This window comes from Puntigrus tetrazona, chromosome 4 (genome assembly GCF_018831695.1).
Source record: "Puntigrus tetrazona isolate hp1 chromosome 4, ASM1883169v1, whole genome shotgun sequence".
Taxonomy (NCBI): Eukaryota; Metazoa; Chordata; class Actinopteri; order Cypriniformes; family Cyprinidae; genus Puntigrus; species Puntigrus tetrazona.
Genome location: NC_056702.1, coordinates 27165966 through 27188100, shown reverse-complemented (window position 1 = coordinate 27188100; position 22135 = coordinate 27165966).

The window sequence follows — 22135 nt, the reverse complement described above, 5'->3', positions numbered from 1 at the left end:
CGGAACGACTGGCCTGAAGTAGAGATAAAAGGAGTTTAATACAAAAATGACACTAATAAGAGGGAGAGAGAATAAATAAACAAACAGTAAGGTTATTACTGATTTATTTACTGAATTTAACTTATGGACCACTGAGAACAACGGGCAGTCACTTCCTGCAGCATAAATATCTAAATAAGAAGGATAGTCAAGATCAGGAAGAACTAATAATATTCTAGGAGGGATATACGTTTAATAGAAAAGTGATTAGGAAATTGGATAAAATTATAGAAGGTTTAAAACTGCAGATAAAACAGTTAGTGAGGTATAGAGAGAAGAAACAACCTGCAGCTGGTGTTAGGGATTTTCCAGTGAAACAACTGATTTATGACTCCGAAGCAGAGCAGTACAAACTAATGTGTTAGAACTGCAATAGACAGATACTGTACACAGATACTGTAGGATTCAGAAAAAGTTCTTATTCTGATCATAGTATTAAAGTTGCTATAGAATGCAAGTTGAAGTTGGGAAGGTGTAAATGGTTTAGTTAAGTGTACAGGTAATATCAGCAGAGTTTATAGAAAAGATTAGAGACTTAACTGGAATAGAGGACTAAATACTTACAATAGAAAGAAATTCTATTTAGTGCCTCTAAAGATCAAATGACATTGTTAAGTGTATGGTTGTCAATAGAAGAAGAAATACCAATGTCAGATAAAGTTAGATTATTGAGGGATGTAGGAAGAAATATTCCAGGTGGATATAAATTGATAACAATCCTAAAACACCTAAGAAACAGATAGAGGAAAGACTTGCAGAGTATGATTTAACCTCCCAACATCTAAGGGTAGTGAGGAAAAAGGAACCTCAAAATACGAGCACACAGAAATTACAAAAGGTTAATTTCACAAAAATGCAGAATAACAAAATAGGAGAGAGAAAACAGTATAACACTCTGTTTTCAGACTAGACAAAAAAGAAGGAAATAGGAATGTTTAGGACAGAGAGTCAAAGTATAAGAGTTGGAAAGTAAGATGGGGGATGTAAGCTACATTCCAGCAAATAGGTGGGAGAGAAGGACCCCAACTGAAAGTTATTCAGAAGCGTAAATTAGAAAGTTCTTAAAGAACGTGAGAAGGTTAGACGGACTAAAGTGGTAGATAAGAAAGAAATGTGAATAGATCAAGAAAGTACGAAGAAAACAGTAGAGCAGAAATAAGTTGTACCATAATGAAATCAACTTGGCCTGTTGAAGAGGAATATCTGTGATCAAAGAGTAATTTGAAAAGGATAATAATCTATTTATTAATGTAGAAGGAACACAATAGTTCATTGATTCAGCAGCAGATGTCAGCTCGACAGCAGAGCCAATACAATTCACTGATAATATTCTGGTACAAGCTTATAATGGTAAAGTTGAAAGAGAATGAATGGGAGAAGAGTTTGGTATTAAAATGATTAGAGGGTCCAAAAATTTGTTAGCAGCAAGGGATTTGAGAAAGATATTCAGATTAAGAGAAGTTGATGTTGAGTTAGAATTAAGAAAAGTGCCAAGTAAAATGCTAGGATCAGAAGAGGCAAAAGATGAGTTTATACAAAGAGAAGCACCTTATGCAAGGCACAAAAACTTTTGTGAGAGTTAGTGATAAGAATGAGTATGAAATATTGAAAATATCCGGTAGAATGCATAAGCTTCAGTGTCAGTATCCAATGATTAAATTGGTAAAGAGGAATTAGGTGAAATTACTGAACAGAGCGTTCTAAGAGAAGTTAAATCGGCAGTAACAAATAGTCCTTTACAAGTAGTACCAAAGCCGGATAAAACATTCAGGCTAGTAACAAAGTATAAGGCATTAAATAGGTAACTAAACCAGACAGACGATATGTAATTAATGCTAGAGATACTATTGAAAGGGTAAAGGAAGGTAGATACCTAACAGAGTTAGATTTGGCAAATGGCTTTTGGTCTATTCCCTTAGCAAAAGAGAGCCAGGGAAAAAGCCAGGGATTTAGACATAGACATGACAGGATACCAACTAATAATAAGAAATGAGAAAAGTAATATACCAATTCGTATAATGTCCAGGAGCTGAGAGAATCCAGAAAGAAAAGTTCTTACCAGAAGGAAAGAAACTAGCAACTATCAGTAAGACTTAAAAGATCTCGTATGAAGACAGAATTCTACAGTTAATACAGATGAAGTATTTAACTAAGAATAAAATAACAGACGCAAAAAGACCAAGATACTCAATGACAAAGATAGGAGAATGTATTTAGAGATCCTAACTTAAGAAATAGTTAAGAAAAACTAAAAACGTCAGAAGAGTAAAGTAAACTTAAAGGAATTACAGTGTGTGGATCAAAAACTAGAGCAAATGATAATCTAGAGCACTGATCACAAATAAAGTGAATAAAGATAAAATGAGAAGAATAAAGAAGAGGTGAAGGAAAGAGGTCCTGTTACAGCTCTGTTTGCAGAAGCAATGTCTGTTTTAAAGGCTTATGAAAGGGTTAAAAGCTCAACAAGTTATTTTGATAACAGAGTAGCAGATATAGTATGTTTGAATGTAAACTTAGAAATCTGAAGACAGAACAGGTTTTCAACATTAAGTAGAAAGCCTGTTTAGTATAGTGAGCTGTGGAAGGACTTTTCTGATCTAATAGAAGAGTTAGATCTAGTAGTTGTTCATCAAGCTGAACATACCACAGATGACACAGAAACAGCGCAGAGAGATGGACGACTTAGAAGAAATAAGGTGTATAGTTGTGATCATAGAAAGCGAAAATAACACCATTCATAAAGTACATGATTACAGGAAACATCCTAATGTTAAAAATTAAAGGGCAAAAGTCTTATCAGATAAAAGATACAGACAAATAAGGCTAAAATGTGACAATTGTGTGAAAAGAGGGTACAATAAAACAATGAAATGATTATTGTAAAATTACACAAGAACAGGTTAATAAGGAATAGACCTTTAAATCCAAGATTAAAGCTAGGAAATAAATATATACTAGTAGTAGAAGGATTTTCTGGACACATGAGTAAAATCCTGAAAATTGAGTCGGGGGAGATCTCAAGCAATTTGTTGAGATAAAACCACTTATTTAGTTGAAAGTTAGAAGAATAGCTTTTAAAGAAACTAAATAAAGTTTTATGTTATTCACCTGAGAGGAATACATCTTTGAAAAAATCTTTAGATCTAATTACAATAATTTAGAATGGGATAAATGCATGAAAGAAGCGTTTATATTATTGCTATTTAAACAAATAAAGAAAGAATGAATTGTTGGAAAAGACAAAGAATAGTCTAGTGATAAATGTCAAGTTAGTTGATTACTAAACAAGATAAGGTAATAAACATGATTGACAATCATACAGTAGAGGAGTTGCATAACAGACTGTGGAGTAAAAGAAATGTAATTTTAGCTACTGTGAAGGGAGGAGCCAACGACAGACACAGTGGGCGTGGCGTCAGGCCTCGGAGAGGCTTTTATTGACAAAATAATAATACAAAGTAATAAAGTGTCCAAGGGGGAAAGTGTCCAAATAAAAGGGGATCTGGTGTCCTCGTCGTGCTGCGGGTAACGTGCAGGTTTAGGCCGTGTTCCAGGGGGGGAAGGGTCCAGGAAAGGGGCGGAGTCCGGCGGTCGCACGCGCTCCCCTTTTTCTGGTCCGGGGCGCGAGGGGCGGCGGCTTCTTCCGCGGCGTCTCCGTCGCTTCTTTGCTTCGAGTGGGATGAGCTGTGTGGTCCCAGCCCGGACTACGGGGGTCCCACGACGCACTTCTCGGACGGCGGGGTGAGGTCTCCCGAGGAGAGGCGCGTACGGCCCTTAACGGCGACGGTAACGAGGCTAACTCACTCCAGGTGTGCCTCGTCACACGCCGCCAGACCTGAACAATACCACGCCCCTCCTCTCGAACACACCCACTCCCGTCGGGAGCCTGGTGAAGGGCGGAGAATAAAGAACGGGGTGATGGTGACAATAAAGAGGAGGGGCAGCCGACTCGTCACACTACTTAACAATTAAAAATTGAACTGAAGAGGTAAAATTACTTTTTTCTAGAAATGTAATATGCCTGCATTTGTGGGTTATATCTCACAAAAGTGTTTCATTCATGCATGAAGAAATATGCAATGACTAGGAATGAACTATTGAAGCAATAAAACAGCTAGTACTATGTCTCTGGATGGACCAAAAATGAGAGAAAATTAAGTATGCTCAGCAGAAGTAAGAAATAAACTTCGAAACAAAAAGATATAACTAACAAATATCAGAGCATAAGATTTAAGGCAGAGAAACAAGGAAAAGTGTTCACTGGCAGTGGCATGGCTGTCTGGCACCGTATGACATTTTGTTGATCATAATAAATTATGATAGACCCCATAGAAGGGGAATACATATGTTTTGAATGTAATAAGACTTTTAGAAGGGGAATGAAGCCCAATCATAGAAGAAAAGTCTTTTTACACACAAAACGGTCTTAAGATCTGTAACAGCAGAACTTACAAATACTGAAAGAAACTGAGTTTCTAGATGACTTAAAGAAACTGAACACAATTTCAGATTTGTGTTATGTTTTACAGGACAAGGAACCTGGAGCTAAGTGTTAGGCTCAGACAGAGAAGTGTTCAAGTATTAGTGAAAATGGAAACAGGTCTGCTTAAGCAAACCAATCTTTGTGGTAACCATGATAAATGTAGCTATACTTATTATAGTTTTGGGTTTTTACAAAATCCAGTGACAACTTTTCTCAACAAGGAAAACGTTGAGAAAGAACCAAATAAGAAATTGGTAATTTGTGAGAAAAAGTTAGAAAAAGGAGGAGAGAGAAATTTTCTTGAAAAAGGCAAAGATCAAAGATACAAAGGAAAAGTATACACTTTATGAGACTTTGCATAAGTTAAGAAATCCTTTTTCTGGTTTAAAATGGAACAGTGAGTCCACTAGAAAGGCTGAGGTAGCTTTAGGACGAAATAAATATTCACAGAAGAAAAAACTGTTCTATCAGATCAGTATTGTAACAGACAAATTCTGGGGGGATTGTACTGATCAAAGTGTTGAACAATGTGCCAAAACTAGGTACAATTGGCAATTACGTGTGATTTGGCGTAACAGTGCTATAAGCATTGGGTAACAAAGTTAGAGGATAAGTGTACACAGTTGATGAGATTTATTGGGAAGTTTGTGTGTGTAGAGAGAAGTTGAGCTGTGAGAAAATTTATAGGCAAAGAGCAGGAGCAGCTTCAAATGTTGAAGGCAAGCATTGGTTAGTGTCTTTAAACAGACAGGGATTTAAAAGCGAAGTAATGATTCAAACTATTTTAAAAGAGTCACTATTGTGGAAAAGGTTGATAACAGACGAGTTTGTTGAAACTGATCAAATGGTAATACAGTTTAGGTTATTTGATCTGTTGCAAGATGTAGCAACAAGTAAGAGGGAGAAAATTAAGGTTATAGAACAAAAAGAGAGCTACAATTTAGCAAATCTAGGCACAAGGGTGCAATACAACAATCCCGACTGAATAAGTATTATCCTATACCTCTAGTTAGAATGAGATACAAGAATGATTATAGTATAATCACGTGGGCAATTCCTGAGGAAATTCTGGGGTATTATAATATGGATGATTTACAAACTCTGTACAAACTCAGCAGAAACTGTAGAGGTGAAATGAAAGCGGAAGAATTGCTAACTTTAAAGACGTATTGGACTGTGAGGTATTTTGAAGACATAAAACAAGTAGGGATCGCGCACTGGCAATGTCTGAATCAGACAGTGGACAGCAATGAGAAAAGGAATGATATTAATCAAGGCATTAGTAGACTGCTATCTGAACCCATAGAGACTGATATGAATGTATTTGCTGCTGTGACGGTGAATTATAACATTCAAGAAAATGGGTGATGTATGCCTCCGCTTCCACTATATTTTATGTTGGCTAAACGCAGTATTTCCAAGAAAGGGAAACTTACAGGAGTCTAAAAGCCTATGGTCTATAGTGAACAAGAAAGTTACTGAAAATTCTAGGAGGTTTCTCAGTAAGCACCTATAGAACCTTAAGATGGATAATATGCATTTTTCATATGATATTAATCATTGCGACAGGATCATTCCTATTAATTACTGTGGAGCAAACTGGTCTTGGGAAACTCCTTAGAATGATTTGTGGCAAGATCTGTAGATCTGCTAAAAAATGTAGGAGAGGTGAAAGACAACCCCTATTAGTAATTTGCATTCAACGCGTCATGTACCTGATAAAATTGGTGCTGTGAAGTCATGTATCGAGTTACACGCGTTTAGAAGGATGGACAGAAGAACTCTAACATTGACCAGATCAGACTTGTCTTACAGCAGGATGTCCGACACAGAGGTTGCTGGAAACTTAAATGGACTTGACCATTTCAACTTACTGGTAATCGCTATCTTTTCATATTATCAAGAAATGTATGTTTATATATATATATATATATATATATATATATATATATATATATATATATATATATATATATATATATATATATATATATATATATATATATATATATATATATATATACTGCTATTTGGTAACAGTATGTGAACAATATACTTAAGAAAAAGTAAAATCTGCAATTGATGGAATAAAAATGTTCAGAAATATGCTTTATTTATAGGAACTTAAACGAACAGCAAAAGGCCAACTGTTGTCACGATATCAGAGTTACTGGATCACTGTTAGAGAGGATGAATGTATGACTTGTCATCAGGTATTATATATTCAAAAAGCTGGATTTGTTATGGGTGACTTGTGCAAAAATTGCTTTAAGAGAATCAAAACTATTATCTGGTACAGTGATGATGATGAAGGAGAGGAGTACTGTAGAAAAACATTTGACATGTTGAAGTCTGAGTACAGACATATTTCTACAATGTAAAAGTACGTTAAGAGTGCTCCACCCAGAGGTCAGAGATTTATACAATGACTTGAGTGCTTCTAAGGATTGGATAAAAGATGATATGTTTCAATATATCAGTTACATGGTAAATATAACAACAATGTTATATGATTGGTGAAATGTGAAGGAATATTATGTTTTATAGACAAAAACATTGGCATCACTGGAGATGACAGAATAATCTCCACAAACACAAGTGTCCCAGCAGAGTTTCAAAATGACGAAGACGGCCTATGGGCAGGATTCTATCCCAGATCCATCATTTCAACGATTAGTCAAAAGTCAAATGTCTAATCAATGGAAGAGGCCGCACGTTAATTTGTGAAGACTCTAAGAGACGGTTAAAATTGGGACATGCTGTTGCGAAATTAACAATAGAAATCAGACAATGACAGACTCAGACAATATTTAACTTTTATGAAACAAAGCACTGAGATTTGGCTAATTGGAGATGTTATAAAAGATAATTATTGTAAGCGAAATTGTGAGACCTAGAAACAGATGACCTTGGGTTGATCTGTATTTTAACGTATTTCAAATTAATGTCCTAACAGAAACAGGACAAGTGTATGTCAAACTGAGCAAGTATGACAAAGACAAAATGTGTTAGGTTCCATACATAAACTTTAAGATAAGAGAGTAAAGACTACAGCAAACTTCCAAGACTGGGGTGTTGAGGAAAGCGGGACGTTTGTGAGTAGTGTCCACTCTGTGAACTGGCCCCCATCTTCACACAGATCTACAACAGATCACTGGAGCTGTGTGTAGTCCCTTCATGCCATAGACGCGCCACCATCCCATCATCCCCATCCCAAAGAAAACCCAAATTACTGGATTTAATTGGTGTCACGAATGAGGGGTCTGAGGCGGATCCATTTGCAGGCTTTTCGGACGTGGTGGCATGGTCAAAACAGGCAGGCGTCTAACAGGGCAAACAGGAGTATCGGAGACGAGGCAAAAACAAAATCCAAAAACAGGCGGTGGTCAGGTCAGGCAGCAAACAATCAGAAAATCAGAAGACAGGCAGGGTCAAAACCAGGGAAACAAGAACTCGGAAAATACTCAGAAACTCAGGAACAACAATAGAACAGGTGAACAATGCAACCTGCAGGTGAGGGGCCTACAACAGTATTTATAGTCCTGGAACAGGAAGTTGTAGCTGAGGAAGTGATCACCGAGAGGTAAGAGCTCCCTCTGCTGGCTTGGTGACATAGCCCCCCTCCTAGGAGCGACTCCTGGCGCTCCACAAGACAAACAACACAAAACTGGGAGCTTGGGAGAGGGTTCCGGGAGGGAGTCAGCAGACAGAGTCCAGGGAGGAAGAGACGGAGGGAGGAGCCAGGGAGAAGACAGGAGGAGTCCGGAGCGGGAGACAATCCAGATTCCAGCCATGAGGGTCAGTGGTGGAGTTGACGGAGGGAGGAGCCATGGAGAGGTAACAGTCATCAACCCCATGGGGCCGACCAACGGCGGCGGAGCGGGTGGTCGAGGAGACTGAGGCGGAGAGCCGAAGAGCCAGGGTGACACAGAGGTGCTGGAGGTCCTGACGCAGAAACAGGGGACGAGATGGACGCGGCGGAGCCAGAGCAACAGAGGACTGAGGTGGAGCCGGAAGTGTAGCAGAGGAAGTGATCACCGATCACCCAGAGGTAAGAGCTCCCTCTGCTGGCTTGGTGACAATTGGATTGCAGACCTGTGGCTCTAATGTCTGTGGTCAAGAAATCATTTGAAAAACTGGTCTTGGGTTATCTGTAGGACTTTACTGGACCCCTGTAGTTTGCATACAGAACAAACAGGTCAGGGATGATGCAGTCAATATGGGTCTGCATTATGTTTTGCAACACCTAAGCAGATGGAGGGATTGTGGGATCTCTACAAAATAAATGTGTGCAGATTTTGCGCACTCGGGAAAACCACTGGATGAACGGGTTAGGGTTAGGGGTTAGGGATAGGGTTATTTTAGGGTTAGGGTTAGGGGTTAGGATTAGGGTTAGGGTTTAGGTTAGGAGTTAGGGTTAGGGTTCAGGGTTAGGTTAGTTAGGTTAGGGTTAGGGGTTAGGGTTAGGGTTATGGTTAGGGTTTAGGGTTAGGGATTAGGGTTAGGTTAGAGTTAGTGTTAGGGTTAGGGTTCGTTAGGGGTTAGGGTTAGAAGTTAGGTTAAAGGTTAGGGTTAGGGTTAGGGTTAGAAGAAGTTAGGTTAGGTTAAAATTAGGTTAGGAGGTTAGGGTTAGGGCTAGAAGTTAGGTTAGGTTAAGTTAAAGTTAAGAGGGTTAGAAGGTTAGGGGTTAGGATTAGGTTAGGTTAGAGGTTAGGTTAGAGCAGGGTTAGGTTAGGGGTAGAAGTTAGTAGAGGTTAGGGTTAGGGTTAGGGTTAGGGAGTTAGGGTTAGGTTAGGGTTAGGTTAGGGTTAGGTTAGGTTAGGAAGAGGGTTATAGGGTTAGGGTTAGGTTAGGTTTAATTAATTGAAACGACGAACAGACACAATGGCTTACGTTTGATTTCGACATCCAAAGAGGAAAATAGCAGCTTTCAAACAAGCTTTCTGCATGTCTTAATCGAATAGCTAACGGTTCACGAATACAAATTAGTATTTTACATTAGGATTTTTGTCTATCAAATAACAATTCTGTAATGTTGTTAACGCTAACGACAAGAAGAAAGTTTAACAAAGACTTAACTTCATTTTCTCTGTCAATCAACAAAATCACGTCAGCATCGCTGCACTGCTGTTGCTATAGTAACGAATTCAGTTTTATCGTGCATCTGATTGAAAGAGAAGGAGGCTACAATGTGATATTACACAACAGGTTTACAGGACAAGTACAGCTTATATGATATTATCATCTGGTATCATATCAATAAGGCCTAACCAAAATTGTATCGTCTTTCCATAGGCACAATGTATTTTGGCTGTGGTACACTAACTGGAAAGATGGTTCCGGTCTTAATTTTAAAATAAGCTTTTTAGCAGCAGTCTGTCACACAACACCAGGAACAGACTAGAGACAGGAAGTTGGAGAACAATGATGATCTTTATTGAAACGGAGTAATGGCAGGTCAATGGAGAAGAGATCTTAGCTGAAAGTCCTTGTAGTAAACCAATGAGTACTGTCCAAAGGGGGAGCCAGGAATCAGAGTCCACAAACCGAAGAGTATGGCGAGGCCAGGCGCTAACATGGAGGGTGATGAACAGTAGATCCAGCGAGGGTGAACTGAGGGAGTCCTGCTTATATGGGGTGGCTCAGATGGGAAACAGGTGTGGGGATTAGTACTCTGGAGATGATGATCTGGTGGGTGGTGCTTCAGAGGGAGGTGGCTGTGGTGAATGCCTGACACGGACAGAGTGGCAGATAGAATCCTTTTTTGGATTCCTGTCATCATCTGCCTTCCCTCCTAAGTCACTCTGCCTGACTCTGAGCTACTCCTGACATTTGTCCTCGCTGAAACCATTTATGCTGTAGGATCTCCTCAATAGTCGCTCTCTTAATTGGGTCAACAGTCAGGCAGCGACTTATCAAGTTCTGCAATTCTGTACAAGTTTTTCATTGGTTAGTCATGTGTGTTCTTTCATGTCCATGACATGCTAACGTTGTCAAGTATGGAAATATGTAGCATGTATTAAACTTTGTGTGTTTAACAATCTTAATGTCACTGTGTCATTGGTAGTTGATTGTTCTCTCACCTGTGGATACTCTAATGTTAAAACTCAGACTGCCATGCATCATGTCTTCAGGACTGCTAAAGGGTCGACATTTGCACATCATTACGTACATCATTACACCCAGACACCAGACGGTTGTTGGCTCTGCCTTGTATCCTTTGTAGCCCTTGTAGTATTCAGGCGGGCAGACTCCTCCTGTTCATGAAAGCAAGGCATATTCAGGTTACAAAATCTATTTGCAAACAAATGTCACCAGAAACTTGACCAAATGTCCATTTGTTTTCATTAAATCACTACTCAGAAGTTTGACTTTTCATACACGACATATACTCCTGTGCATGTGTATAAAAATAACAATTATTTTGCTATACCATGTGAGAACCTGATTTATCTGCTTTTTCTTCGTCTTCAAGTGAAATGAAATGGCAGACATAGCCTGGTAGCCTAGCGTTAAGTGGAGGTGTGGCTTTTTGTTTTTACACCTCTTTGGGTTAAATTTCACACTGACACCGTCCTTAAAAATAACAGCATTTTATCACGATGTAGTGTTTAAACTATGTCAACACTGTTCATTTCTCCCAGCCTGGCATAGGCTGTTTTTTTAGCAGGGCCTGAAAAAATCATTTTTATTTATATAGCGCTTTTAACAACACAGGTTGCATCAAAGCACTGTACAGTATAATGTAGAAGAGTACAATGACAGGGATGTATACTGACGAGAGTGACCAATTTCTTATTAAATGCAGAGACGGTCTCTGTAATCAATTCGACGTTAAATCACTAGAAGTTAAGTGTCCCCAACCAAGCAAGCCAGAGGCGACAGCGGCAAGGAAACAAAACCCCATGCATACAGAATGGAGAAAAAAAAACCTTGGGAGAAACCAGACTCAGTTGGGGTCAGTTCTCTGACCGGACGCCCAGCACTTAACTTCCAGTTCACTTTTAAACGCAGCTGTGTCAGATAGTGTAAAACTGTGTCAAACTGTGAAAACAGATTGAGAAAGAGACAGGACTAATATTAGCGTAGATGCCATTCTTTTTACGATGCCACAAGTACATCGTATTTTAGGAGTAGTGTTCCCGGTTCCAGCAAATCTAAGTAATGCAGCCTAAAAATCCTTTAACGGATTTGAATAATAAAAAGTGTGTTGGTGTGTTATGTGTAGGCTAAATTAAAAAGATGTGTCTTTAATCTAGATTTAAACTGGCAGAGTGTGTCTGCTTCCCAACAGAGTTAGGAGATTGTTCCAGAGTTTAGGTGCTAGATAGGAAAAGGATCTGCCGCCCGCAGTTGATTTTGATATTCTAGGTATTATCAAATGGCCAGAGTTTTGAGAACGCAGCGGACGTGCAGGACTATAATGGGATAAGAGCTCGCTCAAGTATTTAGGAGCTAAACCATTCAGGGCTTTATAGGTAATTAATAAGACTTTAAAATCTATCCGATGTTTGATAGGGAGCCAGTGCAGTGTTGACAGAACTGGCTAATGTGATCATACTTCCTAGTTCTAGTAAGGACTCTGGCTGCTGCATTTTGGACTAGCTGAAGTTTATCAAGCGTGCAGAAAACAACCCAATAAAGCATTACAATAATCTAACCTCGAGGTCATAAACGCATGAATTAATATCTCTGCATTAGAGGTTGAAAGCATAGGTCGTAATTTAGATATATTTTTTAAGATGGAAAAACGCAGTTTTACAGATGCTGGAAACATGGTTTTCGAAGGAAAGATTGCTGTCAAACAGCACACCTAGGTTCCTAAATGATGATGAAGAATTAACAGAGCAGCCATCAAGTGATCAGCTGTGTTCTAGATTATATTATATGTGGGTTTTTAGGTCCAATTATTAGCACTCTCTGTTTTTTCAGAATTTAGCATTAGGAAGTTACTCATCATCCAGTTTTTTATATCGACTATGCATTCTGTTAGATTCTCAATTTGGTGTGTATCACCAGGCTGCGCTGAAATATAGAGCTGAGTATCATCAGCATAGCAGTGAAAGCTCACACCATGACTCCTGATAATATCTCCCAGAGGTAACATGTACAGGTTGAAAAGTAACGGTCCTAGCACTGAGCCTTGAGGAACTCCATATTTCACTTTTGAGCGATATGATACCTCCTCATTTAATGCTACAAACTGATAGCGGTCAGATAGATATGATTTAAACCATGCTAAGGCGCTTCCTCTAATGCCAACATAGTTTTCTAGTCTATCCAAGAGAATGTTGTGATCGATAGTATCGAATGCTGCGCTAAGATCTAATAGCACTAATAACGAGATAAAACCACGATCCGATGATAAAAGCAGGTCATTAGTAACTCTAATGAGAGCAGTCTCAGTACTATGGTACGGTCTAAAACCTGATTGGAAATCCTCGCAGACACCTTTTTTTTTCTAAAAAGGAATACAGTTGTGAGGATACTACCTTTTCTAGTATCTTTGACAGAAAAGGAGATTAGAGATTGGTCTGTAATTTACTAAGTCTTTGGGATCGAGATGTGGTTTCTTAACTAGGCTTAACTAGGCTTAACTACAACCAGTTTTGGGAAGGTTTTGGGAACATATCCTAATGACAATGATGAATTAATAATGTTCAAATTAGGATCTATGACTTCTGGAAGCAAATCTTTTAATAGTTTAGATGGAATAGGGTCTAACATACATGTTGCTGGTTTAGATGATTTAACAAGTTTGTACAAGTCGTCTTCTCCTATAGTGGAGAAAGTGTGTAATTTTTCCTCAGGGGATCTAAAGCTCACTATCTGATGTGAAACTGTAGTTGACGGCTGCATATTTACAATTTTATCTCTGATGGTATCAATCTTAGAAGTAAAGAAATTCATGAACTCATTGCAGCTATACTCTTGGGGAATATTAGCACCTGTTGACGTTTTATTTTTTGTTAATTTAGTTACTGTACTGAATAAATCCCGGGGGTTGTGTTTGTTTTCTTCTAAAAGGGATGAAAAATAATCAGATCTTGCAATTTTTAATGCTTTTCTGTATGACAGCATACTCTCCCGCCAGGCAATACGAAATACTTCTAATTTGGTTTTTCTCCACCTGCGCTCCATTTTCCGGGCTGCTCTCTTTAGGTGCGTGTGTTGTCATTATACCATGGAGTCAGATTGTTTTCTTTTATCTTTTTAAGTGCAAAGGAGCAACTGTATCTAAAGTGCTAGAAAAAAAGAGAGAGTGCATAGTTTCTGTTACATCATCAAGTTTTTGCGTCGTATTGGATGAGCTAAGGAATTGAGATAAGTCAGGGAGGTTATTTAGAAAGCTTTCTCTTGTGGTGGAAGTGGTGGTTCTACCATACTTGTAATAAGGTGCAGAGTTTACAGGTTTAACTATACAGAGTTCACACAAGACTAGACAGTGATCTGAAATGTCATCACTTTGCTGCAGAACTTCAACCATTTTAACAACCATTCCATGTGACAGTATTAGATCTAGAGTATGGTTTCGACAATGAGTAGGTCCAGAGACGTGTTGTCTAACCCCAATGGAGTTCAGAATATCTAAGAAAGCTGATCCTAATGCGTCTTTTTCATTATCAACTTGGATATTAAAATCGCCAACAATTAAGACTTCATCTGCGGCCAGTACTAACTCAGTTAGAAAATCAGCAAATTCTTTAATGAAATCTGTGCTGTGTGTAACCCCTTGCGCTACTGGTGCACTGTAGTTACTATGGGAAGATACACTGTAATGGACCAGTCAATGTACTAGGTTCGCTACAGGAGGGCAAGAATTAGTTAAACCACATTAATAAATAGGCAGACCAGGAGAATGACTTTAAAGTGTCTTTTAGTTGAGTTGAATTCAATGAAAATGTGAAATGAAATGACAATAAAGAAAACAATAGAAATACACATCCAAAGAAATTATCTCTTTTCTCTTTCTTTGTATTAGAAATTAAATTTGAGCTCCTTTGTAGTTATTTGACGAATATTTTTACTGTACTGTGCTTTTATTGCACCTGTCTTTAATTAACCAATTGTTTATAATTAACTTCTATTTTGAATTTATTTTTAATTTGCTTCAATCTTATTGATTTAGATATAGTTTTTAACCTTTCCTAGCTTCTGTGGAGCTTTGCTTGTATTGATATTGCTTTGAATTAGAATCTCTGACCCACAACAACAAAAACAATTACAATAGATCACTCAAGGAAAATAACAAATAAAGATTCAGTATATGAAAAGTTCTCAGTCCATAAACTATGTAAACGTGGGAAAGGAACAAAAATAAAATATAACTGTCCTCCAAACGATGAATCCACTGAACACGAGAGAATGCTTGTGTTTGTAGTGCAAAAAGTTCAATAGTCAGTGTGATGATCAGTACTGAGGTAATGTGGTGAGAAATACCACTAGGAACGGGTGAATTCCACTTGGAATAATGAATAAGGCGTTGACCACGTGATGAGTAAAGGATTTTCTTCAAGTTGTCTCTCTCCGGGTTCTCTAGTTGGGTGGCTCGCCATCTTAGGATCACAGTTTAAAAAACCTGACCTGTTTATGCAAACAGTGTCACAATATCACAGACAATTAACATGACTGTTAAAACTCTGTATGTCTTTCAAATATATACTCAACTGGTTGAGAAAACCATTTGAGCACTTTGGTCACTCAACCACAATAAACTAGTTACATAAATGATAATCGTCTGCTGGTTATCATTTTTAAGCCCTTTTAGAAATACATTACAGAGTTACAATACATTATACATAATATCTGAACACTAAATGCATACAAACTCGCATAAAATGCTTCAAAACATTAACACAACATATTAAACTTCATTTAAGAGAGCTGAACATCATATTTTGAAACTCACCAAATCCAGGGGATTTCAACAATTAATCAACCGCATAGGATCTCACAGGTTTCACGACCGCATATCATCTGCTTCAATATCATGGATCATTCGCGCTTTTTCCGTAATGATTTTAATCGCAATCCGATGCACATGCTCTCTCCTGCAAGAGTGCGTCGCATATCAGTGACGCCATACGCAGCGCAGCGCCTTAGGACAAGCGTTTTGCTTCAGTTAATAGGATTTGTAGATTCATTTAGAGTAATATATCCATCTGGTTTTAGCCAGGTTTCTGTCAAACAAAGCAAATCTAGGTTCTGATCTTTGATCAAATCATATATATAAAGTGCTTTTGTGGAAAGTGATCTAATATTCAGCGAGCCAAGTTTTATCGTTTGTTTATTTGAATTATAGGTAGTTTTAATTTGTTGGACATTAATTAAATTATTACTTTTGATTTGGTTTGACGTTCTCTGCATATTCTAATTCGGGAACAGACACAGTCTCTATAGTGTGATATCTAGGTGAAAGAGTCTCTATGTGCTGAGAATTAACTGCCTTCTGTGATGTGAGGCAGCTAGCAGACGGTCGGTTTAGCCGGTCTGTCTGCTTCCTGACCTGGGCACTAGTTGGTCATGTTGGAGCTATAAGACTATATGCCATATTTCTAGATAGAAGAGCGGCACCACCCCAGGAGGGATGAAGCCCATCTCTTTTAACAGGTCAGGTCTGCCCCAGAAACTCATCCAATTGTCTATAAAGCCTATGTTGTTTTTATGGGCACCACTTAGACATCCAGCCATTGAGACCCAGCAGTCGGCTGTAAATCTCATTGTTGGAACTACTATTCTTGTTTCGTACTTTTATTGACATTATTGTCTCATATATCAAAGTGGTTTTGAAGAACTTCTGTGTGTGTGTTAAGAGTTTGGCAACACGCTCACAAAGGACAGGACGCTGTCCAGAGCCGACACCTTGCTGAACTCTTGCTGAACTCTCCCCCAAGCAGATTCCATCTAAATGATATCTAATTAGGATCAAGCACCCACAAGAAAGGAATGTGCCCTATTGTAACCTTTTTATGGGGGTTGCTCTTCCTTTATGTATAAATAAAGATGTGTGAGGGGCTGCGTTTCAGAAGCAAACTGAAGAAAGCTGGAAACAGTTTACTTCCCTTGCAACTGAAGCGATGTCACTTGCAAGTTACACATTCGGAACAAATTCTCATGTCTGTTATTGAGTTGTCTTCGGGCAGGTAAAGAACCTTAAAGAGGCATCCAGACCCAACACTCATCACCCCGGTAAGCAGGGAGGGGACCAGAGCATAATACATTGTCCGACATCGTGCTTGCAAATTCCCACACCTCTTTAATATTATTTTTAGTGATCTCCGACTGGCTTAAGTTTACGCTTAGCATTAGCCAGCACTTTTAAATTTGACAAGATGTCAGACGCCTGGCTCCCGGTAAGCATTGGACTACGGTGGCTGGTGTCTCTATTTTCACATTCCGTACAATAGAATCGCCAATTACTAGAGCACTTGTCTAGTAATTGTGTGCGTCACTGAGTGGGGAGAACCTGTTTGATGTTCTGATCGGAACGGATGAGCGGTGTTTTGACCCGCGACTAGCCCGCCTCACGGTCACCCAATTGCCCTGCTGCAGGGGCTCTGAAGCTGGACGAGAACAATGTACATGATTCACTGTACTAGTCGCATCCAAAGCAGTATCTACAGCCCTCGCATTCTTACTGTCCTCAATTAAAGTTTGGATGTGTGTCTCTAATTCTAAAACCTTCTCTGTCAGCATAGCTATTTCCCTGCATTTATCACGTGAATCCCTGATCGCTAACAGAGAAGGATAAGCTATACATGTGGCAGACAGTGCAAGTGACGATGCAGGGAGAAGCCATTTACTCACCGTAAGGATTCACTTACCACTCTTGATTTGATGAGCTTCTTAAAACGGAGTGAACGAGCGAGGAACAAATGAACAGGAGCGGAAAAAGCCAACAATATGTGCGTAAAACGCTGGTGGAGCGAAGTGAATCGCTAACGAGTACTAACTCACCGCCAAGTTTTAGATTAAAGCGAACGAACTAACAGCAGTCTAATTAGTTAGATTAATTTGATAGTATCAACGGTATGTAGACAGTTAAAATATATTTGATCGCTAGAGAAGAGGTGATAAATTGAAGAGCGAAGCTACACACAGCTACAAACAAACCAACCTCTCAGCAGACAGGAGCAATCGAGCAGGACACCCAGTGATTTTTTTTGTAGAGGTTTTATTGAATAAAATGTAACTCTACCTATTCAATAACTTGAATATATTAAGATCAGTTTGAGGGGCTGACAGGAACGGTCTTTGTGAAGTCTACATTAGTATTCCTGTTTTGTGCGCTAAATTTATAATATTCTGCATCTTCATTTGTGCACACTTTTTTTACAGTATAAAATTTGCTCCTTGGTTTCGTGTGTGTTAATTTCTTAGAAAAGTGTTTTTCATTTCTGTCCATTACGTTTGCTCTTTTTTTTTTTAAACTAAGCTTGCTGCTCCGGAGACTCTCTGGTGAATGGCTTGTGCAGTTTTGGTCATCCGCTTAATGAACGAATGACAGCACTTCTTGGACTTTCAGAAGAGGGATTCCTGTCATCATCTGCCTTCCCTCCTAAGTCACTCTGCCTGACTCTGAGCTACTCCTGACATTTGTCCTCGCTGAAACCATTTATGCTGTAGGATCTCCTCAATAGTCGCTCTCTTAGTTGGGTCAACAGTCAGGCAGCGACTTATCAAGTTCTGCAATTCTGTACAAGTTTTTCATTGGTTAGTCATGTGTGTTCTTTCATGTCCATGACATGCTAACGTTGTCAAGTATGGAAATATGTAGCATGTATTACACTTTGTGTGTTTAACAATCTTAATGTCACTGTGTCATTGGTAGTTGATTGTTCTCTCACCTGTGGATACTCTGACGTTAAAACTCAGACTGCCATAAATCATGTCTTCAGGACTGCTAAAGGGTCGACATTTGCACATCATTATGTACATCATTACACCCAGACACCAGACGGTTGTTGGCTCTGCCTTGTATCCTAAGCCCTTGTAGTATTCAGGCGGGCAGACTCCTCCTGTTCGTGAAAGCAAGACATATTCAGGTTACAAAATCTATTTGCAAACAAATGTCACCAGAAACTTGACCAAATGTCCATTTGTTTTCATTAAATCACTACTCAGAAGTTTGACTTCTCATTAGGCCTCATAGTAACGCCAACTCACCTATAAAATCACCCAAGTAGCCTGTACTTTTGACGAGGTCACTGCAGCCAAAGTCTATTAGTTGGACTCGGTTAGTCGTCGTGTTGATCAGAAAGTTATTCAACTTAATGTCCCGGTGAAAGACACCTCGGTCAAGACAGTGCTTGGCCCCGAGCACCGCTTGATACATCAGGCTACGTGTCTGTAATTCGCTCGCCAATGCATGTTGTGAACCACAAATCTGAGCAAGTCCATGCAGGCTTCCGGATGTTCCAGGATGAGGATGAACCGATCCTCCTCTTCAAACCATTCCAGCATGTACACAATGTAGGGGCTTAATGGAGCCTGTTTGAGCAGCAGATTTGCAGCCACTTCTGCAAACAGTGGCTTTGAACAGCCAGGCTAACATTAGAGAAAAGAGTAATTAAGAGTTCAATATCACATTTCACTTCTGTTTGCAATGTAATTAGTATGTAGTTGGTATTTAAGTATGTACATTAAGTTACGCCAACTTACTAGTTCAATATAACGGTCTCTTTTACACTTGAGGATGATTTTGATGGCAACCTGCAAAAAATAAATGCAATCAATGAATAAATAAATGAAATCATTTATAAGCGCACTGTATGTTACAAATGGGCAAACTGATTATATTGAATCTGCAAATTTATACACATATATACACACACATATATAATCATGATCACAAATATTTCTATTTACATTTATATTAAAATGTTTTGGTCTAAGCACTGATCGATATCTTCTATATACATTTGGTGAATAAAGCGGTGATTCCTACCTTCTTGCGTTGAATTTTTGAAGTCCCCTCGTACACAGTGCCAAAGTCTCCTTGTCCAAGCTTACGTCCCACTTCATAAATCTCATCAAATGGTACTGCAAAAACATACAAAGAGAGCATGTTAATATATGAGATTCAGTCTGACATGAAATCCTGTGGCAGTGCTTGAATAAATACACACATGCAATTCACATCAGATACATGGGGAATAAATATGCTCAATGTTTGAAACTAATGCTACGCCCAAAATTGAACACAAAGCAAGTTCAAATTCAAATGTAGTACTACAGAAGTATGAGCAGTATGAGATTTTGAGTTAACCGTAAGTCAACATGTAACAGAAGGATTCTTTCAATTGCTTTTAGGCAATACTACTTTGTCAACAGTTATCATTTACGTTTGGAATACCGTATGAGGAATTATACATACATGTATACGCACACAGACAAGTGGAAATAAACTCACCAGGAGTTGGACGGCTGAAACAGGCTGCTCGGGTTTGATCCTTGATTCGTGTATGCTTGCAAGCAGCTGGAAATTCTGGGGGTACTGGCTCAAGAGCTGACGGGCCTGGAAGAAGATCAGCTGAATCCTGCAGACATGTTGGTACAAAACCAGGATCCGACAAACCAGACAGACGATCTTCTGGAGGATCAGTCAGATCTTGTAGAGCCATGGTTTCATGGACAGATGGATCCGACTGATGATCAGCTGAATATTGCAGAGCCATAGGTTCAAGAAAGTTTGGATCTGACTGAGGATCAGCTGAATCGAGTCGGGCTGTGCACAAAGAGGAGCCACTTTGTTGTGCTTTTTCTGTTTTGTTGCACATTTTACAGCCTGCCAGAATCTTTTGAAGAGTGTGCGAATGCGTTTCTTCTTCTTTGTGTTTGTTTGATTTTCTAAAAACAGAAATGGAAGAGTTAAGAATTATAACCAAATATTACAAGGCACATTCAAACATACTTGTAAGTATTAGGTAAATAAACACTCAAAAGTGTGAAAAACAGGACAGAATTGAATTGACAGTAGACCTACCTTCAGCTGGCTCAGGATCAGCTGGATTTTCATCACAGTCTATCGGTGTGATGCTGGACAGACATGGCAGAGGATCAGGTTGATCCTGTAGAGTTATTGGCTCTAGACCGACGGGCCTGGCTGTGGATCAGCTGGATGACAGTGTGCTGCTGGTTCGAGATCAGAAGGACCACACTGAAGATCAGCTGAATCTGTGTCCGTCACAAGCTGAGGAGGGGCTGTTTTGTTGCCTCGACGAGTGCTTTTCACAGCAAGCCATGTCTTCTTGAAGAATGCACAAAGGCTTTTCTTCTTGTGTTTAGCTGGTTTTTCTTAAAGAAAAAGAAAAGAAGTCATACACACATTTAATATATTAAAAAAGGAATTATTGCAACAAAACTATTTCAGAGAAAGGAATTTTTCACAAGCTTGTTGTTCACCTGCTGGGCTGTTCTCCATAGCTGCTGCTGCAGGAGAAGCCTCTGGATTTGCTCCTGAAGGGTCAGTGATGTTTTTTCTCCAGCTCTTATTGTATTATCTACTAATATTGAACTCTTTTTAGACTTGAGCTCCATTGATTACAGACAGAAACACTGGTGTTGTAATGAAGCGCTGGAAAACAGTTATTTTGAGTGTTTGTTCACGTGATAATCTTTCTGCTCTGATTCTCACTCAATTGATCACACTAGATTAGAATAAATGTTAGGCCGACGATGAATTTATACTGTGGAATGCTTCACTGTGACGCCACGGATTTCACGTGACCTCACGTGTACTCTGCACGTGCAGCGCAAGGGGCCTCGTGATAAACCGCATTATTTGAAAAGAGTAGGCTATTATATATATATATATATATATATATATATATATATATATATATATATATATATATATATATATTTTTAAAAACAAATGTTCATATAAAAAAGCAGAACGCAATATATAATCGCAATTTAATGCTAGACTCAATAACACAAAAATCCCGAAATCGGCAATAATTAAAGCTGCAGTTCGTGACTTTTTGCGCTCTAGCGTTAATAAACAGAGCTTCTTGCGGAAGAACACTGCAGCCGAACTACTTTTATGGGTACGCTCACGCGAATCACGCAGGTATGGGGCTACTCCGCAGTGGTACTTACCCTAACTAGTCCGAATATAAACACTTATTAAAACACTATTGGAGTACTCGCTTAGTAATTTTGTATATCCTGAACATAAAAAAACGTCTCAGACTGCAGCTTTAATTAAACTCTGTAACTCGACGGAATGTATAAATTTCACCCGCTTTCTAAAGACACTTTAAAACTAACGCTTGTTTATACAGACAGCTCTGCTCACACGAGTTAATAAAAAGCCCGTGGTTTCATTCATCCTGAGAGTGTGTTTTAACAATTAATTGAAACGACAAACAAACACAATGGCTTAGGTTTGATTTCACATCCAAAGAGGAAAATAGCAGCTTAATCAAATAGCTAACGGTTCATGAATACAAATCAGTATTTTACATTAGGATTTTTGTCTATCAATTAACAATTCTGTGATGTTGTTAACGCTTAACGATAAGAAGAAAGTTTAACAAAGACTTAACTTCATTTTCTCTGTCAATCAACAAAATCACGTCAGCGTCGCGCACTGCTGTTGCTATAGTA